We start from the raw sequence: 23,526 nt of genomic DNA, 5'->3' as shown, positions 1-23,526 counted from the left end.
AGCCACCAGCGGCTGTCTCTCCTTCACAGTTGCATTACTGGGAGGAGGTGTGGCCAGGCTGGGACATACACTATAGGCCAACCAAGGCAATATTCATGAGAATGTAGCCCATCAATTCACTAGGAACCGATGACATCAGTGAGGCACAGACTGCCTCATGACTCAGTGACCTCAATAGTATCTAGTGGCATATTATTGACCCAGCCTGTCTAAGTGAAAGCTAAAATAGTCTAGTAGCATTTTAATTAGAGTTGCACACATTTCTTTCCCATTATAATTACTATTTTATAATTATTTGGGGAATCTCTACTGTAGATCCTCCTGTAATATATATTATATATATATTGAGAATGCTAAATTCCTTGTCGTATAAACAACCCTTATGAAGCTAAGAACACTGTACGCTGTTTATTTAAGAAATACCGTAATGATACGCTATTTGCGTAACGATCGCTCAGCCGTAGGCGAGACGCTCAAGCGTCACGTTCGCTCACGGCCCAGTGATCACAGGACACATTATTGGTTATGTCTAGGGGAAAGATTCGCTGTAACGTAGCGTACGCTAGAGACCACGAGGAGGTCACCAGCGATGCAGACGCTCACAACACTATACCTTTATGTTAAACCTTATACCGACGAAACACACAGAATACCTTAATGTGAGTACAGGGTGTAAATGCAACCTTGTGTAACCTGACTATCTACAAAAGCTATTTGAGCGTCACCGACGCTCAAGTGAACACTTAACACTATAGTAAATACACAGATACTGGTTTAGGTTTCCAAGGCCTATTAACTGTATTATATCTAGAATACTTGTAAAAGGGGATAACAGTACATATGATACACTACAATATAACAGAGACTTCCTAACCACAGAACTAAACAATAAATACAAAAAAGACAATACTACACTGACCTAAATGCAATACGATACAATACTATAATACTATAAGGTATTTAAGAGAAAAAGAGGAGAGAGGGAGATAGAGAGAGAGAGAGAGAGATTGGCTCGCAGAAAGACAATGATTATGGAGAGAACTTACGCACAAAGGGTATGATCGCCAGCGCCTCGATATCCAGCTCCCGATTATCAACAGATAACCGTTGATGAGAGAGTGAGTGCTGGATGTGGTCGGCCTGCCTATTTATGCTCCACACACAATGCAATCTCCTGGTCCTACAATCCCATTGTCCATTGGCCGAAGGAATTCGGCCCTGCATCATAACAAAAGGTCATAGGGTGATTCATACAGGTGGGCTGTGACGATTTCCAACAGCTCAGGTGGGTGGGAAACTGGGTTTCCCGCCGCATACCTGAGTATGTGCAAATCATAGAAATGGACATAAACTTCTTATGTCCATAACTATTCGCACGAGCGATTAATACGCTCCAAACCAACACCGGAATATTGCTAATCAAATACTCTTCCGATGGGTACCAAACACTGCTGTATGATTCCTGTTAAACCCTTCGTACGATGCAAAGAGGGATTCCTCAGCTCTGGGACATTATACTTTAACCAAACTTACAGAAACTATCAAAGGGATCATGATCTATAAACTACATTAATTGTGAACATTTGTAACTAATGAGTCGCACGCTACGATCACATAAACTCTACCGTAAATGCGCATACTGCGCGTGCGAGTGCACGCTATTGCGGGTATGCGCTTCCACGGGAGAGCGTACGCATGCGCAGCACGGACCAGTGTGCGGTGCAAATATGGCAACGTGCATTGAGACATTTTTCTGACTTTGACAATATATATATATTGTGGCAGAGTGTGCAGTGAATGTATCCATAAACCCCCATATATCAAGTCAATATTTTGGTTTCTCTGAAGAAGGGTGGGGGGTTTGTGTTAGGAAATATTAAACTCAAAAACAATTATAATTAACTTAAGAAATTAAAATGGGTCCTAAAAACTGACCAAATATGTACATATTCCAGCTGCTTCATGCACCCAAGTCCTATATAATATAGTTTCTGGGCGAAGGGGGGACAAAAAACACATCTGAGTCTGTACAGATTGACAATAGATGGGGGAGGGGGTGGAATCTCCCACACGTATATACACTTACCAAGGAGCTTTGGGTTGGAACACCATTCATACAGCATCTCAATGGAAGGGCCTGAGGGTACAGTCCAGATCCCAGACGAGCAATAAATAGAGGCCATGGCTGAGCAGAGCAGTGTATGAGGTCCAGGCTAGTGGTCGAAGTGGAAATTTTGAAGTGGGGGTATGCAAAAGTCAAGGACGTAATTATGCGCGTGCCTTCACTCCAGAAAAGGGGGCATGGTCACCCAAAAGGGGGCATGTCCCGTGTAGTAGAACCCCTTATACTATCTAGTACTGGTGCCCCTTTCACCTTATAGCACACGGTACGAGCCAAAATTCACATTGTAGCACACTGAATGAGCCAAAATTCACATTATAGCACACTGAATGATCCAAAATTCACATTATAGCACACTGAATGAGCCAAAATTCACATTATAGCACACTGAATGAGCCGAAATTCACATTGCAGCACACTGAATGAGCCGAAATTCACATTGCAGCACACTGAATGAGCCGAAATTCACATTATAGCACACTGAATGAGCCAAAATTCACATTATAGCACACTGAATGAGCCAAAATTCACATTATAGCACACTGAATGAGCCAAAATTCACATTATAGCACACTGAATGAGCCAAAATTCACATTATAGCACACTGAATGAGCCGAAATTCACATTGTAGCACACTGAATGAGCCGAAATTCACATTATAGCACACTGAATGAGCCGAAATTCACATTATAGCACACTGAATGAGCTGAAATTGTGACAGCAGGGAGAGAGAGTGACAACAGGGAGAGAGAGAGAGTGACGACAGGAAGAGAGAGAGAGTGATGACAGGGAGAGAGAGTGACGACAGTGACAGCAGGGATAGAGAGAGTGACGACAGTGACAGCTGGGAGAGAGTGACGACAGTGACAGCTGGGAGAGAGAGAGAGAGAGTGACAGTAGGGACAGGGACGGTAACAACAGGGAGAGACGTGACAGCACTTTACCTCATTTGTTGCTGGTGGCTGGCAGCGGTGAGCGGTGGGCTGCTGGCAGCGGTGGGCAGCTGGCGGCAGCTGCTGGCCGTGGTGAGCTAGTACAGCACTCCGCACAGCTGCCGGCAGCCGCGCAGGGGAGGGGAGCAACATGTGCAGCAGGATGGCCACTTCCCTCGACTCTTGCTGCACTTTCAGTTCCGCATTTCCGGGTCAGTGGAAGAAGTGGCGGTATACCATACCGCTGTATACCGCCCCACTTCGACCACTGGTCCAGGCACAAGTTACTGGGAGCCAGGCAGAGCCACAGGGGAGCCCCGCCCTGTCCTTCCCGCTAGCACCAGGGCTCACAGCACCTAGAACTTCCTGGTAGCCTGATCCTTGTAGTACAGGCAGTCAGAGGAGTTGAAGGGTAGCGCTGTGCCGGCATAGCCCTAGTGGTGGTGGTGATGGTGGTGGTGACTGGAGCTCTGGCTCAGGTGGTGGCCGGATATGAAGGAGGGGGGGATGGGGCTGAGTTGGAGGTGGTGGTGGGAGTGCATGGGGGCCAGGTACAAGCTACAGTCCACACCCCCAAAGTAAGAGAAGGAAGGGGCCGGGTAGCCCTGGCTGTAGCTGGCAGCCTGGCCTTAGGACAGGACATGGGGTAGGAGGTGGGGTAAATGAGGAGACGGAGCGCTGAATGCAGGAGGCACTGTCAGGGCCCAGGTGGTCTACGCCAGAGGCCGAGGCGGTGCCCGGGGAGATGGAGGCCGGGCTCCAGATGGAGGAGGCAGAAGGTGCACTACAGGTCAGCGACGCGCCCAGGCTGGGGTTGGAGCTGAATTTGGAGGAGCCGCCAGAGCTGGACACGGCTGTCGGCAGGATGAACTGGCTGCTGCTCTCCGAGCCCAAGCTCTCCCGGGGCGTGCGGCACTTCTTTGCTGGATGGCTCTTTCCCCCAGCACCGCCGCCCTGCCCTGTTGTATAATCCCGGGGAGCTAGAGAGTAGCAGGCTGTTTTTAAAGGAGATGCTGCCTGCAGGGATTCAGAGGTAAGCGCTCCCCTGCGCCTCTGTCATATTTTGGGGGGGGCAAGCTGCCCCCTTGCCCCCCCAGTTCCGATGCCCCTGCTTATGTTGTATAAACAGGACATGCACACTTTAACAAACCCATCATTTCAGCGACAGGGTCTGCCACACAACTGTGGCTGAAATGACTGGTTGGTTTGGGCCCCCACCGAAAAAGAAGCAATCAATCTTTCCTTGCACAAACTGGCTCTACGGATGCAAGATGTCCACATCCTCCTCATCCTCCGATTCCTCACCCCTTTCACTGTGTACATCCCCCCGTCACAGATTATTAATTTGTCCCCACTGGAATCCACCATCTCAGGTCCCTGTGTACTTTCTGGAGGCAATTGCTGGTGAATGTCTCCATGGAGGAACTGATTATAATTAATTTTGATGAACATCATCTTCTCCACATTTTCTGGAAGTAACCTCGTACGCCGATTGCTGACAAGGTGAGCGGCTGCACTAAACACTCTTTCGGAGTACACACTGGAGGGGGGGGCAACTTAGGTAAAATAAAGCCAGTTTGTGCAAGGGCCTCCCAATTGCCTCTTTTTCCTGCCAGTATACGTACGGACTGTCTGACGTGCCTACTTGGATGCGGTCATTCATATAATCCTCCACCATTCTTTCAATGGTGAGAGAATCATATGCAGTGACAGTAGACGACATGTCAGTAATCGTTGGCAGGTCCTTCAGTCCGGACCAGATGTCAGCACTCGCTCCAGCGGGTGGGCTCGGAATTCATAGCCTTTTCCTCGCACCCCCAGTTGCAGGAGAATGTGAAGGAGGAGCTGTTGACGGGTCACGTTCCGCTTGACTTGACAAGTGTCTCACCAGCAGGTCTTTGCACCTCTGCAGACTTGTGTCTGCCAAAAAGAGAGATACAACGTAGGCTTTAAAACTAGGATCGAGCATGGTGGCCAAAATGTAGTGCTCTGATTTCAACAGATTGACCACCCGTGAATCCTGGTTAAGCGAATTAAGGGCTCCATCCACAAGTCCCACATGCCTAGTGGAATCGCTCCGTTTTAGCTCCTCCTTCAATGTCTCCAGCTTCTTCTGCAAAAGCCTTATGACGGGAATGACCTGACTCAGGCTGGCAGTGTCTGAACTGACTTCACGTGTGGCAAGTTCAAAGGGTTGCAGAACCTTGCACAACGTTGAAATCATTCTCCACTGCACTTGAGTCAGGTACATTCCCCCTCCTTTGCCTATATCGTAGGTATATGTATCGGTTTGAAGTTGAATGGCCTTTTGCTGCTCCTCCATCCTCTGAAGCATATAGAGGGTTGAAATCCAACTCGTTACCACCTCTTGCTTCAGATGATGGCGGGGCAGGTTCAGGAGTGTTTGCTGGTGCTCCAGTCTTCGGCACGAGGTGGATGAATGCTGAAAGTGGCCCGCAATTCTTCGGGCCACCGACAGCATCTCTTGCATGCCCCTGTCATTTTTTTAAAAATTCTGCACCACCAAATTCAATGTATGTGCAAAACATGGAACGTGCTGGAATTTGCCCACATGTAATGCACGCACAATATTGCTGGTGTGGTCCGATGTCACAAATCCCCAGGAGAGTCCTATTGGGGTAAGCCATTCTGCAATGATGTTCCTCAGTTTCCGTAAGAGGTTGTCAGCTGTGTGCCTCTTATGAAAAGTGGTGATACAAAGCGTAGCCTGCCTAGGAACGAGTTGGCGTTTGCGAGATGCTGCTACTGGTGCCGCCACTGCTGTTCTTGCTGCGGGAGGCAATACATCTACCCAGTGGGCTGTCACAGTCATATAGTCCTGAGTCTGCCCTGCTCCACTTGTCCACATGTCCATGGTTAAGTGGACATTGGGTACAACTGCATTTTTTATGACACTGGTGACTCTTTTTCTGACGTCTGTGTACATTCTCGGTATCGCCTGCCTAGAGAAATGGAACCTAGATGGTATTTGGTACCGGGACACAGTACCTCAATCAATTCTGTAATTCCCTGTGAATTTACGGTGGATACCGGACACACGTTTAACACCACCGCAGCTGCCAAGACTGAAGTTATCCGCTTTGCAGCAGGATGACTGCTGTGATATTTCATCTTCCTTGCAAAGGACTGTTGGACAGTCAATTGCTTACTGGAAGTAGTACAAGTGGTCTTCCGACTTTCCCTCTGGGATGACGATCGACTCCAAGCAGCAACAACAGCAGCAGCGCCAGCAGCAGTAGGCGTTACACTCAAGGATGCATCGGAAGAATCCCAGGCAGGAGAGGACTCGTCAGACTTGCAAGTGACATGGCCTGCAGGACTATTGTCTTTCCTGTCTAAGGAGGAAATTGACATTGAGGGAGTTGGTGGTGTGGTTTGCAGGAGTTTGGTTACAAGAGGAAGGGATTTAGTTGTCAGTGCACTGCTTCCGCTGTCACCCAAGGTTTTTGAACTTGTCAATGACTTCTGATGAATGCGCTCCAGGTGACGTATAAGGGAGGATATTCCTAGGTGGTTAACTTCCTTACCCCTCCTTATTACAGCTTGACAAAGGCAACACATGGCTTGACACCTGTTGTCCGCATTTCTGTTAAAATAATTCCACACCGAAGAGGTGATTTTTTTTGTAATTTGACCAGGCATGTCAATGGCCATATTGTTCCCACGGACAACAGGTGTCTCTCCGGGTGCCTGACTTAAACAAACCACCTCACCATCAGAATCCTCCTTGTCAATTTCCTCCTCAGCGCCAGCAACACCCATATCCTCATCCTGGTGTACTTCAACAGTGACATCTTCAATTTGACTATTAGGAACTGGACTGCGGGTGCTCCTTCCAGCACTTGCAGGGGGCGTGCAAATGGTGGAAGGCGCCACCTCTTCCCGTCCAGTGTTGGGAAGGTCAGGCATCACAACCGACACAAATGGACTCTCCTCGGGGATTTGTGATTTAGAAGAACGCACAGTTCTTTGCTGTGCTTTTGCCAGCTTAAGTCTTTTCATTTTTCTAGCGGGAGGATGAGTGCTTCCATCCTCATGTGAAGCTGAACCACTAGCCATGAACATAGGCCAGGGCCTCAGCCGTTCCTTGCCACTCCGTGTCGTAAATGGCATATTGGCATGTTTACGCTTCTCATCAGACGCTTTTAATTTAGATTTTTGGGTCATTTTACTGAACTTTTGTTTTTTGGATTTTAAATGCTCTCTACTTTGACATTGGGCATCGGCCTTGGCAGACGACGTAGATGACATTTCATCATCTCGGCCATGACTAGTGGCAGCAGCTTCAGCACGAGGTTGAAGTGGATCTTGATCTTTCCCTATTTTACCCTCCACATTTTTGTTCTCCATTTTTTTAATGTGTGGAATTATATGCCAGTAATATATCAATAGCAATGGCCTACTGTACTGTACTATGCAATATAATATATCAATAGCAATGGCCTACTGTACTATATATGTATACTGTTGGTCACCAAAATGCTGCACTGTACTACCAGAAGCTATAGAAAAGTCTATATATTATTGTATATATCAGTACAGAGCGGTGTAACTGTGACACATCTGTCCTGACAAGCAGTATAGAAGCTATAGAATAGTATATATATTACTGTATATATATAAATATCAGTACAGAGCGGTGTAACTGCGAAACGTGTCCTGCCAAGCAGTATAGAAGCTATAGAATAGTATATATATTATTACTGTATATATATATATATATATATATATATATATATCAGTACAGAGCGGTGTAACTGGGAAACATGTGTCCTTACAAGCAGTATAGAAGCTATAGAATAGTATATATATTACTGTATATTAGTGATGTGCACCGGACATTTTTCGGGTTTTGTGTATTGGTTTTGGATTCGGTTCCGCAGCCGTGTTTTGGATTCGGACGCGTTTTGGCAAAACCTCCCTGAAAATTTTTTGTCGGATTCGGGTGTGTTTTGTATTCGTTTGTTTTTTACAAAAAACCCTCAAAAACAGCTTAAATCATAGAATTTGGGGGTCATTTTGATCCCATAGTATTATTAACCTCAATAACCATAATTTACACTAATTTTCAGTCTATTCTGAACACCTCACACCTCACAATATTATTTTTAGTCCTAAAATTTGCACCGAGGTCACTGAATGGCTAAGCTAAGCGACACAAGTGGCCGATACAAACACCTGGCCCATCTAGGAGTGGCACTGCAGTGTCAGGCAGGATGGCACTTCAAAAAATAGTCCCCAAACAGCACATGATGCAAAGAAAAAAAGAGGCGCACCAAGGTCACTGTGTGACTAAGCTAAACGACACAAGTGGCCGACACAAACACCTGGCCCATCTAGGAGTGGCACTGCAGTGTCAGGCTGGATGGCACTTCAAAAAAATAGTCCCCAAACAGCACATGATGCATAGAAAAAAAGATGCGCACCAAGGTCACTGTGTGACTAAGCTAAACGACACAAGTGGCCGACACAAACACCTGGCCCATCTAGGAGTGGCACTGCAGTGTCAGGCAGGATGGCACTTCAAAAAAATAATCCCCAAACAGCACATGATGCAAAGAAAACAGAGGCGCACCAAGGTCGCTGTGTGACTAAGCTAAGCGACCCAAGTGGCCGACACAAACACCTGGCCCATCTAGAAGTGGCACTAGTGTCAGACAGGATGGCAGATTAAAAAAATTGTCCCCAAACAGCACATGATGCAAAGAAAAAAAGAGGCGCAATGAGGTAGCTGTGTGACTAAGCTAAGCGACCCAAGTGGCCGACACAAACACCTGGCCCATCTAGGAGTGGCACTGCAGTGTCAGACAGGATGGCAGATTAAAAAATTTGTCCCCAAACAGCACATGATGCAAAGATAAAAAGAGGCGCAATGAGGTAGCTGTGTGACTAAGCTAAGCGACCCAAGTGGCCGACACAAACACCTGGCCCATCTAGGAGTGGCACTGCAGTGTCAGGCAGGATGGCACTTAACAAAAATTGTCCCCAAACAGCACACGATGCAAAGAAAAATGAAAGAAAAAAGAGGTGCAAGATGGAATTGTCCTTGGGCCCTCCCACCCACCCTTATGTTGTATAAACAGGACATGCACACTTTAACGAACCCATCATTTCAGCGACAGGGTCTGCCACACGACTGTGACTGAAGTGACTGGTTGGTTTGGGCCCCCACCAAAAAAAGAAGCAATCAATCTCTCCTTGCACAAACTGGCTCTACAGAGGCAAGATGTCCACCTCATCATCATCCTCCGATTCCTCACCCCTTTCACTTTGTACATCCCCCTCCTCACAGATTATTAATTCGTCCCCACTGGAATCCACCATCTCAGGTCCCTGTGTACTTTCTGGAGGCAATTGCTGCTGGTGAATGTCTCCACGGAGAAATTGATTATAATTCATTTTGATGAACATCATCTGCTCCACATTTTCTGGAAGTAACCTCGTATGCCGATTGCTGACAAGGTGAGCGGCTGCACTAAACACTCTTTCGGAGTACACACTGGAGGGGGGGGCAACTTAGGTAAAATAAAGCCAGTTTGTGCAAGGGCCTCCCAATTGCCTCTTTTTCCTGCCAGTATACGTACCTGACGTGCCTACTTGGATGCGGTCACTCATATAATCCTCCACCATTCTTTCAATGGTGAGAGAATCATATGCAATGACAGTAGACGACATGTCAGTAATCGTTGGCAGGTCCTTCAGTCCGGACCAGATGTCAGCACTCGCTCCAGACTGCCCTGCATCACCGCCAGCGGGTGGGCTCGGAATTCTTAGCCTTTTCCTCGCACCCCCAGTTGCGGGACTATGTGAAGGAGGAGATGTTGACGGGTCACGTTCCGCTTGACTTGACAATTTTCTCACCAGCAGGTCTTTGAACCTCTGCAGACTTGTGTCTGCCGGAAAGAGAAATACAACGTAGGTTTTAAATCTAGAATTGAGCACGGTGGCCAAAATGTAGTGCTCTGATTTCAACAGATTGACCACCCGTGAATCCTGGGCTCCATCGACAAGTCCCACATGCCTAGCAGAATCGCTATGTTTTAGCTCCTCCTTCAATGTCTCCAGCTTCTTCTGCAAAAGCCTGATGAGGGGAATGACCTGACTCAGGCTGGCAGTGTCTGAACTGACTTCACGTGTGGCAAGTTCAAAGGGTTGCAGAACCTTGCACAACGTTGAAATCATTCTCCACTGCGCTTGAGTCAGGTGCATTTCCCCTCCTTTGCCTATATCGTTGGCAGATGTATAGGCTTGAATGGCCTTTTGCTGCTCCTCCATCCTCTGAAGCATATAGAGGGTTGAATTCCACCTCGTTACCACCTCTTGCTTCAGATGATGGCAGGGCAGGTTCAGGAATGTTTGGTGGTGCTCCAGTCTTCGGCACGCGGTGGCTGAATGCCGAAGGTGGCCCGAAATTCTTCGGGCCACCGACAGCATCTCTTGCACACCCCTGTCGGTTTTTTTTTTATATATATTCTTTATTTTGGTTTTTCAGAAAAAACAAAGATGTTACAAACAATACAACATTATATAAACATGTGGGTCGTTAGACCAGTAAAGCATAGAACATCTAGAATCCACACAAAAGACAAGACAAAGGATAGTGGGGGGAAAAGGGGTAAAGTCAGGGAAGGGGAATGGGTGAGCTAATCAATCTTAACTAGGTGCAAGTATGGGTTCCGTACAGTGAGGCGGATTACATCAGAAAGCGGTATCATGGTGAGTCTAGTGCAATCTGGTCTTTGTAGGTGGAGGTAGATTTAAATTCCAGCCAAGAAAACCACGTGGCGACATAATCGGCATGTGAGTCAAGGACTGAATGAAAAATATCCTCCATTGTTCTATAAAATTCTGTTCGCTGGAACCATTCCCATATTCGGGGGGGGGGGGGGCGGAGACTTCCAGTGGACCGGTACCACCGCCCTCGCTGCGTTATTCAGATGCTTGAGAAGGGAATGTTTGTACTTTGCTAGTGGAATTGTAGTGTGGGAGAGCAACCAGAAGTCAATCCCAGTAGGAGCCTGAAACCCCAGGATTTTGGAGGAAATTTGAATAACCTGGCCCCAAAAGGTAGAGATCAGGGGGCAGTCCCACCATATATGAATAAGGGTACCACGGTCCTTTCCACATCTCCAGCACAAGGGGGATACCGAAGGAAAGAACTTATGCAGAAGGGAGGGACATCGATACCACCTAGTAAGCAGTTTATACTGTGTTTTAATAACTTCTAAACTTGTAGAGCAACGGGACATAATTTCACATTGTTTCTTCCAATTAATATGTATCCCTCTAGGTGCAAGATCAGCATCCCAATTTGTGCAGAAAGCGGGATCTCCTGTGAAACGTCCATGTAGCAATATCTTATATATACCCGATACAACATGTGTGGGTTCAGAGGATTGGGAACACATTGCTTCAAAAGGTGTAATATTGCTAGTTAATGTAGCGGGTGACCTATGAGACAAAGTAAAGTGATGAATTTGGAGATAAAACCAGAAGTCAGTCGCAGGAATATCAGTGCCCTCCCTGAGTTCATCAAAAGCTTTGACCTTCCCCCCAGAGAGCAAATGTGTTACCCTAGTCAAGCCTGCCTGTTTCCACCTGGCGGCCGCACCTCCACCCATACCCGGCCCAAACAGTGGGTTGTCAAGAAGCGGGAGAAGCAGGGAAGTAGATGAGGAAAGACCCAGTCTATATCGCAGTGTTCTCCATAGAGCTAAGGTGGGCCCAACCGTCAGGTGTGGGGAGCGGCCAATAGTTCTAAGCCAGGGTACTGCCTGCAGTTGTAAACCCGAGGACCGTTTCTCCAAGTCAACCCACTGCTTAGAGCCGGCACCAGGTCGCGACCAATCCAGGATCCTATTCAAAATTGTAGCCTGATAATATGTCGAGACCATGGGCAGCTGTTGGCCCCCCTGCGTTGTCCTATAAAATAGGTAGCAATGCTTGAACCTGGGCTTCCTGCCCCCCCAAACAAATCGGCTAATAGCTTTGTGTGTGTCTACCAAAAACTGATGGGGGAGCTTTAAGGGAATGGTCTGGAAAAGATACAACAGCCTTGGCAGGATATTCATTTTCACAATGCTCATACGGCCTAGCCAGGAGAACTTCTGTTGAAGCCACTGCAACATTTCCTTACGCAGCTTACGCAGTAAAGGGAGGTGGTTTAGAGTGACAGTAGTCGAAAGTGAGGAGGGGATCAAAATGCCTAAATATTTAATGTGTGAGGGGTGCCAGGTGAAGGGAAACATAGTCTTCAGAGACGAGACTAAGTCAGCGGGGAGAGAGATATTAAGGGCCGTAGACTTAGCATAATTGATCTTAAAATTGGATAATGCTCCAAAGCGTGCAAATTCTTTCATAAGACCAGACAGGGATATAGCAGGGTTCGTAACGACCGCTAGAAGGTCGTCCGCGAATAATGCAAGTTTGTGTTCAGTTCCACCCACCTTCAAGCCAGTGACATCAGGGTTCTGTCGGATGGCCCTAGCCAGAGCCTCCATGCAGATAACAAATATCAATGGTGACAACGGGCATCCCTGTCTAGTCCCATTAGAGATGTCTATCGGGTCAGAAAGTATTCCGTTCACCCGCACCTGTGCCGAGGGAGCTCGATATAGTGCTAAGATTTTTTGCAAAAACACTTCCCCAGGCCCAATCGTCGCAGCGTCTTTTCCATAAAAACCCAGTCGATGCGGTCAAAGGCTTTCTCAGCGTCTATGGAGAGAAGCATCATGGGAGCCTTAGCGGAACTTGCATGGGCTATCAGGTCAATCACTCTTATGGTGTTGTCCCTCGCCTCTCTACCTCGAACGAAGCCAACCTGATCCGAGTGTATCATTGCCGGCAGCAACAAACACAGGCGGTTCGCTAAGAGTTTAGCGTACAATTTAATATCAACATTAAGGAGGGAGATTGGCCTGTAACTGGATGGCAATGATGGGTCTTTCCCGTCTTTAGGGATGACCGTGATGTGTGCCTCTAAGGACTGGTTTGAAAAGGGGGCCAGCGGAGAGACAGAATTGCAAGCGCGGAGCAAGAGAGGGAGAAGTTTATCTTGAAATGTTTTGTAATAAGATATGATGGAGGCCGTCGGGGCCCGGACTTTTACCATACGGGGAGGACTTCAGGGCGGACAGCCGGACACAAGTTCGTCGTTTGTAAAAGGGTCTTCAAGGGCTTTATTTATAGCTGGGGAGAGGGACGGGAAATTAATCTCTTCTAGGAAATCCTCTACTGCCTTCCCATGCATTAACTGTGCACATTGGGAGCGCAGAGATGTCAAATTATAGAGTTTCGTATAGTACGCCTGAAAGATCTCAGCCATCTTACCGTCAGAAGCATGGGGCACACCAGAGGAGTCCCTAATCTCCCTAATATAGGTGAGGGATCTTTGGGCACGAAGAGAGCGGGCAAGAAGCTTCCCTGGTTTGTTAACCCCACCTATGGAACTTGTGCCGGCAGCAATGGAACGCCCTGCGGGTGCCTTCATTCTGCAAGTTATTAAGGAAAGACCGAGCTTCTTGCAGTTCTGCTAACACATCGGAAGTTAGTGTGGATTTATGTATGAGTTCCAGTCTTTTAATTTTAGCAAGTAGGGCTTCCCGGCAGTCATTTTTTTGTTTCTTGAGGAAAGAGCCCAGTTGGATGCATTTGCCTCTAATCACGCATTTATGGGCTTCCCACACCGTCACTGGGGATACCTCGTCAGTCATATTAAAAGCAATATAATCCTCTATAGTACTTTCTAATTGGGCCCGACAGTCTGGGTCTCTGAGAAATCACTTGTTAAAGCGCCAACGCCATTGGCGTGGGGGAGGGTGGTGCAAAGACAGGATAAGAGTAGTGGGGGCATGGTCAGAGCCAACTATTTGACCTATTGTGGCATCTACAAGAAAATCAAGGGAGTTATGATCCACAAAGAGATAGTCGATACGGGAATAACAATTATGTGGATAAGAATAAAACGTGTAGTCCCTATCTTTGGGATGGAGCAGGCGCCAGGTGTCCATTAGCTGGAAATCATGTAGAATTGACTTAAAGCGTCTAACATCATGTAATGAGGATCTGGGTGCTCCAGTTGAAGTATCTAGAAGAGGCTCCAACGCCCAGTTAAGGTCGCCTCCAATCACTAATACCCCTGCCAGAGACTGTTCTATCAGCTCCAACGCCTCCCTCATAAAACGGATCTGGCCTTGATTAGGGAGATGAAGGTTAACAAAGGTAAAAGTTTGTTCAGCAATAGTGGCCTTCACCAACAGGCCCCTCCCATCTCCAATAGGAATTTCTGATACATCACATAATCTAATATGCTTAGCAAATAAAATTGCAACCCCCTTGGCCTTAGCACCAGAGAAATCATTATAATATCCCTGCGGGAAATTACGGGAGTGTAGCTTCGGAGAGACACCTCTTTTAAAGTGCGTCTCCTGAAGGAACACCACGTCCGCTTTGTCGGTATACAGAGAGTGTAGAAGCCGGGATCTCTTCTCGGGGATGCTAAGGCCTTTTACGTTAAATGATACTAACTTTAAATAAGCCATAATGATCTGATACTAGTGAATACCAGCACTGCCATATCAACGTGTCGCCCATATAACCCTGCTGAAAGAGTAACCGCCCATAATACCTCATCCAAGTGGGGGGAGGGGGGGAGGGAAGCACAAGAGGAAGGACAGGGGGAAGTAACATAGACAATAAAAGACAAAGAAAACAGCTGTCAATACAACAGCAATACTCTGCATCATTAGTCATGGGAAACCAGAAACGGCCCATGATCTACAAATGTATAGCAGAGCAAGGGGGAGTCTGAGGGGAACCGGGACACATCGCCATCAGATAGCATTGAGGTACAAACAAAATTATTCAGTGGACAGAGCAGTTCACATAAAAAAGAAATTGAATCAGAAGACTACGAAATCAAGTAAGGCACTGGGTGCTGAAGACAAAACGGCATAATGGGTAACGTTAATCTAATATAGGAGTGACACAGCCTAGGAATCAAGAAACAAAAACCAAAGCACATAACTAGGCAGGAAGTGTCAGTACCAGAGCAACCACAGGAGGCAAACAGGCACTGAAACAGTTGCCGGCATAGAACTATGCAACCAGCAGTGGAAGGACATCGCAAAAAAGAAAACAACATATCAAAATCACATTAAATATGTCAAGTAGTCACGTGTCCCTGGAAATTGTAACTGGAGGCCCTGCCCGCCTCCGTCATCCCGTGTCATCTGTGGCAACTGTAGCAGCAGGAACGGTTGCAGATTCCTTGAACGTGTCATCCCGTCGCCGCCTCCTGGGATTACGGACTCTCTGCCACCATTCCATTTGGGGCGGAGGAGACAGTGAAAGTTCAAACGGGTCCAGCCAATTAGGGAGACTCGGGCCGGGATATCCAGGGCTGAGCAGAAGTCCCTAACGCCATCATATTCCTGTAGGACAAAAAGGGTTCCTTTGTAGGTCACTTGGATAGATAATGGGAATCCCCACCGAAATTTGATGTTACGGTTTTTAAGTTCATCTGTGAGGGGGCGGAGTATACGCCTCTGTTGTAAGGTAGACCACGAGAGGTCCGGGAAGATTTGTATCCTATGGCCCTCAAAAGTAATGTCCGGTACCCGTCTGGCTGCTCTAAGAATCTCCTCCTTTTTCTGAAAGTAGTGGAGTCTGCAGATAACGTCTCGGGGTCTTTCCGTCGGCGTCCCTCTAGGTCGCAAGGCCCGATGTGCTCTGTCAAACACCATCTGGTAGTCAGAGTCCGCTCCCAAAAGTTCATTGAATATTTTGGTTAGAGCAGATTCAACGTTTTGGGGTGCGACGTCTTCAGGCAGTCCCTGTATTCGCAGCTTATTCCGGCATCCCCTGTTGTCCACGTCATCTAGTCGGCGGCCCATGGCTATCAGAGAACGCGACTGGTGAGAGATGAGATCATGGAGATCAGATATTTTAGAATCCGTCCTCTCAGAGCAATCTTCCAACGTTACCACTCTATCTGCGACCTGAGTGACATCGGACTGTATGGAAGAGAGACGGGTCTGAATGGAATCTTGTATCCGTTGTTCCATGGACTGAAGGTCTTGTTGCAGGTCCTGGCGGGTGGGAAGGGACCGCAGTTTAGAGAGAATGGTAGATAAATCCGAGGACTCCACCACAGGAGAAGATGGCGGAAGGAGAGCAGGGAGCCCCTTTGCCGTATTACCGGCCATGGTTCCGGAGAGTAAGGAAGACGAGGAAGGGGTGGATGAGGTAGAGTCAGTTACTGGTGGCCGGAATAGCGTCCAAAAAGCCTTGGCTTGGGATGAATCGGCAGGAGTAGTTGACACTTTCTTGGTAGAACGTCTTCTCGTCATGAGGCACGGTGCTAAGCGTAATCAGAAGGAATTATCGTCGAATTGGGTGTCCACTTACAGGCGACATATCACGTGTTCCCCTCAGCGTGGCTCGGTCAGATCATTGTAATTTAAAGATCAGGCACCATGATGTTAAGGGTAGAGTATCGTAGTTGCAGAGAGCCGGGTGTCCGCCAACATATCGTGGTGCTCAATGTACCCCCTTTTCAGAAGAGCAGGAACAGCAGCAGCAGGGGACACGTGTCAGCACGTGTCCTGACAAGCAGTATGGAAGCTATAGAATAGTATATATATTACATTTACTGTATATATATATATATATCAGTACAGAGCGGTGTAACTGTGACACATGTGTCCTGACAAGCAGTATAGAAGCTATAGAATAGTATATATTATTATACTGGTGGTCCCCAGTCCCCACAATGCAGCACACTGAGCATAGATTATGTGCAGCACACTGAGCACAGATATTTTCAGCACACTGAGCACAGTTCACAGAGCTTTTCAGGGGAGAGAACGCTGCCACATCCTCTTCGTTCAATCTCCAATGCACGAGTGAAAATGGCGGCGACGCGCGGCTCCTTATATATAATATGAATCTCACAAGAATCCGACAGCGGGATGATGACGTTCGGGCGCGTTCTGGTTAACCGAGCAAGGCGGGAAGATCCGAGGCTGCCTCGGAACCGTGTAAAATGGGTGAAGTTCGGGGGGGTTCGGATCTAAATGAACCGAACCCGCTCATCTCTACATGTGATGTATAGCGGCTTCATCAATCGCAAGCGATATATCTTATGCAAAATAGCACAAAAGTACGAAATCATATGGAATCTCTCCCGTGAAGCTCCCAGGGGAGTTCAAGGGAAACTGCATCTGACTTAAGCCTCAGATATATCGTTGTAGTGTATGGGGCCCTTTAGACTGATGCGATGCAGTACATACTGCATCGCATCAGAGGAAGTAAACAAAACAACTAAAATTCCTTTACATATTATTACCAGTTATTTATATAGCGCACACATATTCCACACTGCTTTACAGAGAATATTTGGCCATTCATATCAGTCCCTGCCCCAGTGGAGCTTACAGTCTATATTTCCTACCACATGTACACACACATACACATTATGGTTAATTTAGTTGGGAGCCAATTAACCTACCTGTATATTTTTGGATTGTGGGAGGAAACCAGAGCACCCGGAGGAAACCCACGCAAGCACGGGGAGAATATACAAACTCCACACAATTAGAGCTATTGTGGGAATCAAACCCATGACCTCAGTGCTGTGACGCAGTAATGCTAACCATTACAACGTCCGTGCTGCCCAAATAAATATATTGTAAACACATATATTGTATTTAGAGATGTGTGGCGGGCACTTTTTGCGTTTTGTGTTTTGGTTTTGGATCTGGATCCCCGCTCATGTTTTGGATCTGGATTGGTTTTGCCAAAACCACCCTTTTGTGTTTTGGTTTTGGATCTGGATGATTTTGGAAAAAAACATAAAAACTGCTAAAATCACAGAATTTGGGGGTAAGTTTGATCCTACAGTTTTATTAATCTCAATAACATTAATTTCCACTCATTTCCAGTCTATTCTGAACACCTCACATCTCACAATATTGTTTTTAGGTCAAAAGGTTGCTCCGAGGTCGCTGTATGACTAAGCTAAGCGACACAAGTTTGCAGCACAAACACCTGGCCCATCTAGGAGTGGCACTGCAGTGGCAGACAGGATGCAGATTTAAAAAATAGGCCCTAAAGAGCACATAATGCAAAGGAAAAAAAGAGGTGCAACGAGGTAGCTGGATGACTAAGCTAAGCGACACAAGTGGGTTGCACAAACACGTGGCTCATCTAGAAGTGGCACTGCAATAGCAGACAGGATGGCACTTTTAAAAACTAGGCCCCAAAAAGTACATAATGCAAAGTAAAAAAGAGGCGTAAAATGGAATTGTCCTTGTGCCCTTCGACACACCCTTATGTTGTATAAACAGAACATGCACACTTTAACAAACTGATCATTTCAGCTTCTTGGATTTTACATGCCCTCTATGACACTGGGCATGGGCCTTAGCAGATGACTTTGATTGAATTGTCAATGTCATGACTGGTGGCAGCAGCAGCTTCAGCACTAGTACTAGGAACTGGAAGTGGTTCCTGATCTTCCACTATTTTTTCCTCCAAATTGTTGTTCTTCATTTCACAGGACAGCACCCGGTAATTATTACAGCAAACAGAACAGGACCCGTTTATTTTCACAGCACCTCTGTATACTTACTAGAGATGAGCGGGTTCGGTTTCTCTGAATCCGAACCCGCCAGAACTTCATGTTTTTTTTCACGGGTCCGAGCGACTCGGATCTTCCCGCCTTGCTCGGTTAACCCGAGCGCGCCCGAACGTCATCATGACGCTGTCGGATTCTCGCGAGGCTCGGATTCTATCGCGAGACTCGGATTCTATATAAGGAGCCGCGCGTCGCCGCCATTTTCACACGTGCATTGAGATTGATAGGGAGAGGACGTGGCTGGCGTCCTCTCCGTTTAGAATAGATTAGAGAGACACTTGATTTACTAATTTTGGGGAGCATTAGGAGTACTCAGTACAGTGCAGAGTTTTGCTGATAGTGACCAGTGACCACCAGTTTTATTTATAATCCGTTCTCTGCCTGAAAAAAGCGATACACAGCACACAGTGACTCAGTCACATACCATATCTGTGTGCACTGCTCAGGCTCAGGCCAGTGTGCTGCATCATCTATTATCTATATATAATATTATATATATCTGTCGGACTGCTCAGCTCAAACAGCTTATAATTGTGGGGGAGACTGGGGAGCACTACTGCAGTGCCAGTTATAGGTTATAGCAGGAGCCAGGAGTACATAATATATTATATAGTGAGTGACCACCAGACACACAGTGCAGTTTATTTAATATATCCGTTCTCTGCCTGAAAAAAGCGATACACACAGTGACTCAGTCAGTCACATACCATATCTGTGTGCACTGCTCAGGCTCAGGCCAGTGTGCTGCATCATCTATATATATTATATATCTGTCTGACTGCTCAGCTCACACAGCTTATAATTGTGGGGGAGACTGGGGAGCACTACTGCAGTGCCAGTTATAGGTTATAGCAGGAGCCAGGAGTACATAATATTATATTAAAATTAAACAGTGCACACTTTTGCTGCAGGAGAGCCACTGCCAGTGTGACTAGTGACCAGTGACCTGACCACCAGTATATATAATATTAGTAGTATACTATCTCTTTATCAACCAGTCTATATTAGCAGCAGACACAGTACAGTGCGGTAGTTCACGGCTGTGGCTACCTCTGTGTCGGCACTCGGCAGCCCGTCCATAATTGTATATACCACCTAACCGTGTTTTTTTTTTCTTTCTTTATACATACATACTAGTTACGAGTATACTATCTCTTTATCAACCAGTCTATATATTAGCAGCAGACACAGTACAGTGCGGTAGTTCACGGCTGTGGCTACCTCTGTGTCGGCACTCGGCAGCCCGTCCATAATTGTATATACCACCTAACCGTGGTTTTTTTTTCTTTCTTTATACATACATACTAGTTACGAGTATACTATCTCTTTATCAACCAGTCTATATATTAGCAGCAGACACAGTACAGTGCGGTAGTTCACGGCTGTGGCTACCTCTGTGTCGGCACTCGGCAGCCCGTCCATAATTGTATATACCACCTAACCGTGGTTTTTTTTTCTTTCTTTATACATACATACTAGTTACGAGTATACTATCTCTTTATCAACCAGTCTATATATTAGCAGCAGACACAGTACAGTGCGGTAGTTAACGGCTGTGGCTACCTCTGTGTCGGCACTCGGCAGCCCGTCCATAATTGTATATACCACCTAACCGTGGTTTTTTTTTCTTTCTTTATACATACATACTAGTTACGAGTATACTATCTCTTTATCAACCAGTCTATATATTAGCAGCAGACACAGTACAGTGCGGTAGTTCACGGCTGTGGCTACCTCTGTGTCGGCACTCGGCAGCCCGTCCATAATTGTATATACCACCTAACCGTGGTTTTTTTTTCTTTCTTTATACATACATACTAGTTACGAGTATACTATCTCTTTATCAACCAGTCTATATTAGCAGCAGACACAGTACAGTGCGGTAGTTCACGGCTGTGGCTACCTCTGTGTCGGCACTCGGCAGCCCGTCCATAATTGTATATACCACCTAACCGTGGTTTTTTTTTCTTTCTTTATACATACATACTAGTTACGAGTATACTATCTCTTTATCAACCAGTCTATATATTAGCAGCAGACACAGTACAGTGCGGTAGTTCACGGCTGTGGCTACCTCTGTGTCGGCACTCGGCAGCCCGTCCATAATTGTATATACCACCTAACCGTGGTTTTTTTTTCTTTCTTTATACATACATACTAGTTACGAGTATACTATCTCTTTATCAACCAGTCTATATATTAGCAGCAGACACAGTACAGTGCGGTAGTTCACGGCTGTGGCTACCTCTGTGTCGGCACTCGGCAGCCCGTCCATAATTGTATATACCACCTAACCGTGGTTTTTTTTTCTTTCTTTATACATACATACTAGTTACGAGTATACTATCTCTTTATCAACCAGTCTATATATTAGCAGCAGACACAGTACAGTGCGGTAGTTCACGGCTGTGGCTACCTCTGTGTCGGCACTCGGCAGCCCGTCCATAATTGTATATACCACCTAACCGTGGTTTTTTTTTCTTTCTTTATACATACATACTAGTTACGAGTATACTATCTCTTTATCAACCAGTCTATATTAGCAGCAGACACAGTACAGTGCGGTAGTTCACGGCTGTGGCTACCTCTGTGTCGGCACTCGGCAGCCCGTCCATAATTGTATATACCACCTAACCGTGGTTTTTTTTTCTTTCTTTATACATACATACTAGTTACGAGTATACTATCTCTTTATCAACCAGTCTATATATTAGCAGCAGACACAGTACAGTGCGGTAGTTCAGGGCTGTGGCTACCTCTGTGTCGGCACTCGGCAGCCCGTCCATAATTGTATATACCACCTAACCGTGGTTTTTTTTTCTTTCTTTATACATACATACTAGTTACGAGTATACTATCTCTTTATCAACCAGTCTATATATTAGCAGCAGACACAGTACAGTGCGGTAGTTCACGGCTGTGGCTACCTCTGTGTCGGCACTCGGCAGCCCGTCCATAATTGTATATACCACCTAACCGTGGTTTTTTTTTCTTTCTTTATACATACATACTAGTTACGAGTATACTATCTCTTTATCAACCAGTCTATATTAGCAGCAGACACAGTACAGTGCGGTAGTTCACGGCTGTGGCTACCTCTGTGTCAGCACTCGGCAGCCCGTCCATAATTGTATATACCACCTAACCGTGGTTTTTTTTTCTTTCTTTATACATACATACTAGTTACGAGTATACTATATCTTTATCAACCAGTCTATATATTAGCAGCAGACACAGTACAGTGCGGTAGTTCACGGCTGTGGCTACCTCTGTGTCGGCACTCGGCAGCCCGTCCATAATTGTATATACCACCTAACCGTGGTTTTTTTTTCTTTCTTTATACATACATACTAGTTACGAGTATACTATCTCTTTATCAACCAGTCTATATATTAGCAGCAGACACAGTACAGTGCGGTAGTTCACGGCTGTGGCTACCTCTGTGTCGGCACTCGGCAGCCCGTCCATAATTGTATACTAGTATCCAATCCATCCATCTCCATTGTTTACCTGAGGTGCCTTTTAGTTGTGCCTATTAAAATATGGAGAACAAAAATGTTGAGGTTTCAAAATTAGGGAAAGATCAAGATCCACTTCCACCTCGTGCTGAAGCTGCTGCCACTAGTCATGGCCGAGACGATGAAATGCCAGCAACGTCGTCTGCCAAGGCCGATGCCCAATGTCATAGTACAGAGCATGTCAAATCCAAAACACCAAATATCAGTAAAAAATGGACTCCAAAACCTAAAATAAAATTGTCGGAGGAGAAGCGTAAACTTGCCAATATGCCATTTACCACACGGAGTGGCAAGGAACGGCTGAGGCCCTGGCCTATGTTCATGGCTAGTGGTTCAGCTTCACATGAGGATGGAAGCACTCAGCCTCTCGCTAGAAAAATGAAAAGACTCAAGCTGGCAAAAGCAGCACAGCAAAGAACTGTGCATTCTTCGAAATCCCAAATCCACAAGGAGAGTCCAATTGTGTCGGTTGCGATGCCTGACCTTCCCAACACTGGACGTGAAGAGCATGCGCCTTCCACCATTTGCACGCCCCCTGCAAGTGCTGGAAGGAGCACCCGCAGTCCAGTTCCTGATAGTCAGATTGAAGATGTCAGTGTTGAAGTACACCAGGATGAGGAGGATATGGGTGTTGCTGGCGCTGGGGAGGAAATTGACCAGGAGGATTCTGATGGTGAGGTGGTTTGTTTAAGTCAGGCACCCGGGGAGACACCTGTTGTCCGTGGGAGGAATATGGCCGTTGACATGCCAGGTGAAAATTAGAGATGAGCGCCTGACATTTTTCGGGTTTTGTGTTTTGGTTTTGGGTTCGGTTCCGCGGCCGTGTTTTGGGTTCGAACGCGTTTTGGCAAAACCTCACCGAATTTTTTTTGTCGGATTCGGGTGTGTTTTGGATTCGGGTGTTTTTTTCCAAAAACACTAAAAAACAGCTTAAATCATAGAATTTGGGGGTCATTTTGATCCCAAAGTATTATTAACCTCAAAAACCATAATTTACACTCATTTTCAGTCTATTCTGAATACCTCACACCTCACAATATTATTTTTAGTCCTAAAATTTGCACCGAGGTCGCTGTGTGAGTAAGATAAGCGACCCTAGTGGCCGACACAAACACCGGGCCCATCTAGGAGTGGCACTGCAGTGTCACGCAGGATGTCCCTTCCAAAAAACCCTCCCCAAACAGCACATGACGCAAAGAAAAAAAGAGGCGCAATGAGGTAGCTGTGTGAGTAAGATTAGCGACCCTAGTGGCCGACACAAACACCGGGCCCATCTAGGAGTGGCACTGCAGTGTC

General features: G+C 46.4%; 1 pseudogene; it reads right to left on the bottom strand.

The window, feature by feature from the left end:
* Nucleotides 1–3,410: 3,410 nt before the first annotated feature.
* LOC134934649 (homeobox protein OTX1-like) lies at nucleotides 3,411–13,564 on the bottom strand (annotated as a pseudogene).
* Between the last annotated feature and the right edge of the window lie 9,962 nt (nucleotides 13,565–23,526).

Source organism: Pseudophryne corroboree, chromosome 6 (assembly GCF_028390025.1).
Source record: "Pseudophryne corroboree isolate aPseCor3 chromosome 6, aPseCor3.hap2, whole genome shotgun sequence".
Classification (NCBI taxonomy): domain Eukaryota; kingdom Metazoa; phylum Chordata; class Amphibia; order Anura; family Myobatrachidae; genus Pseudophryne; species Pseudophryne corroboree.
The sequence above is the reverse complement of the archived record's forward strand: the minus strand, read 5'-3'. Positions and strand labels throughout refer to the sequence as shown.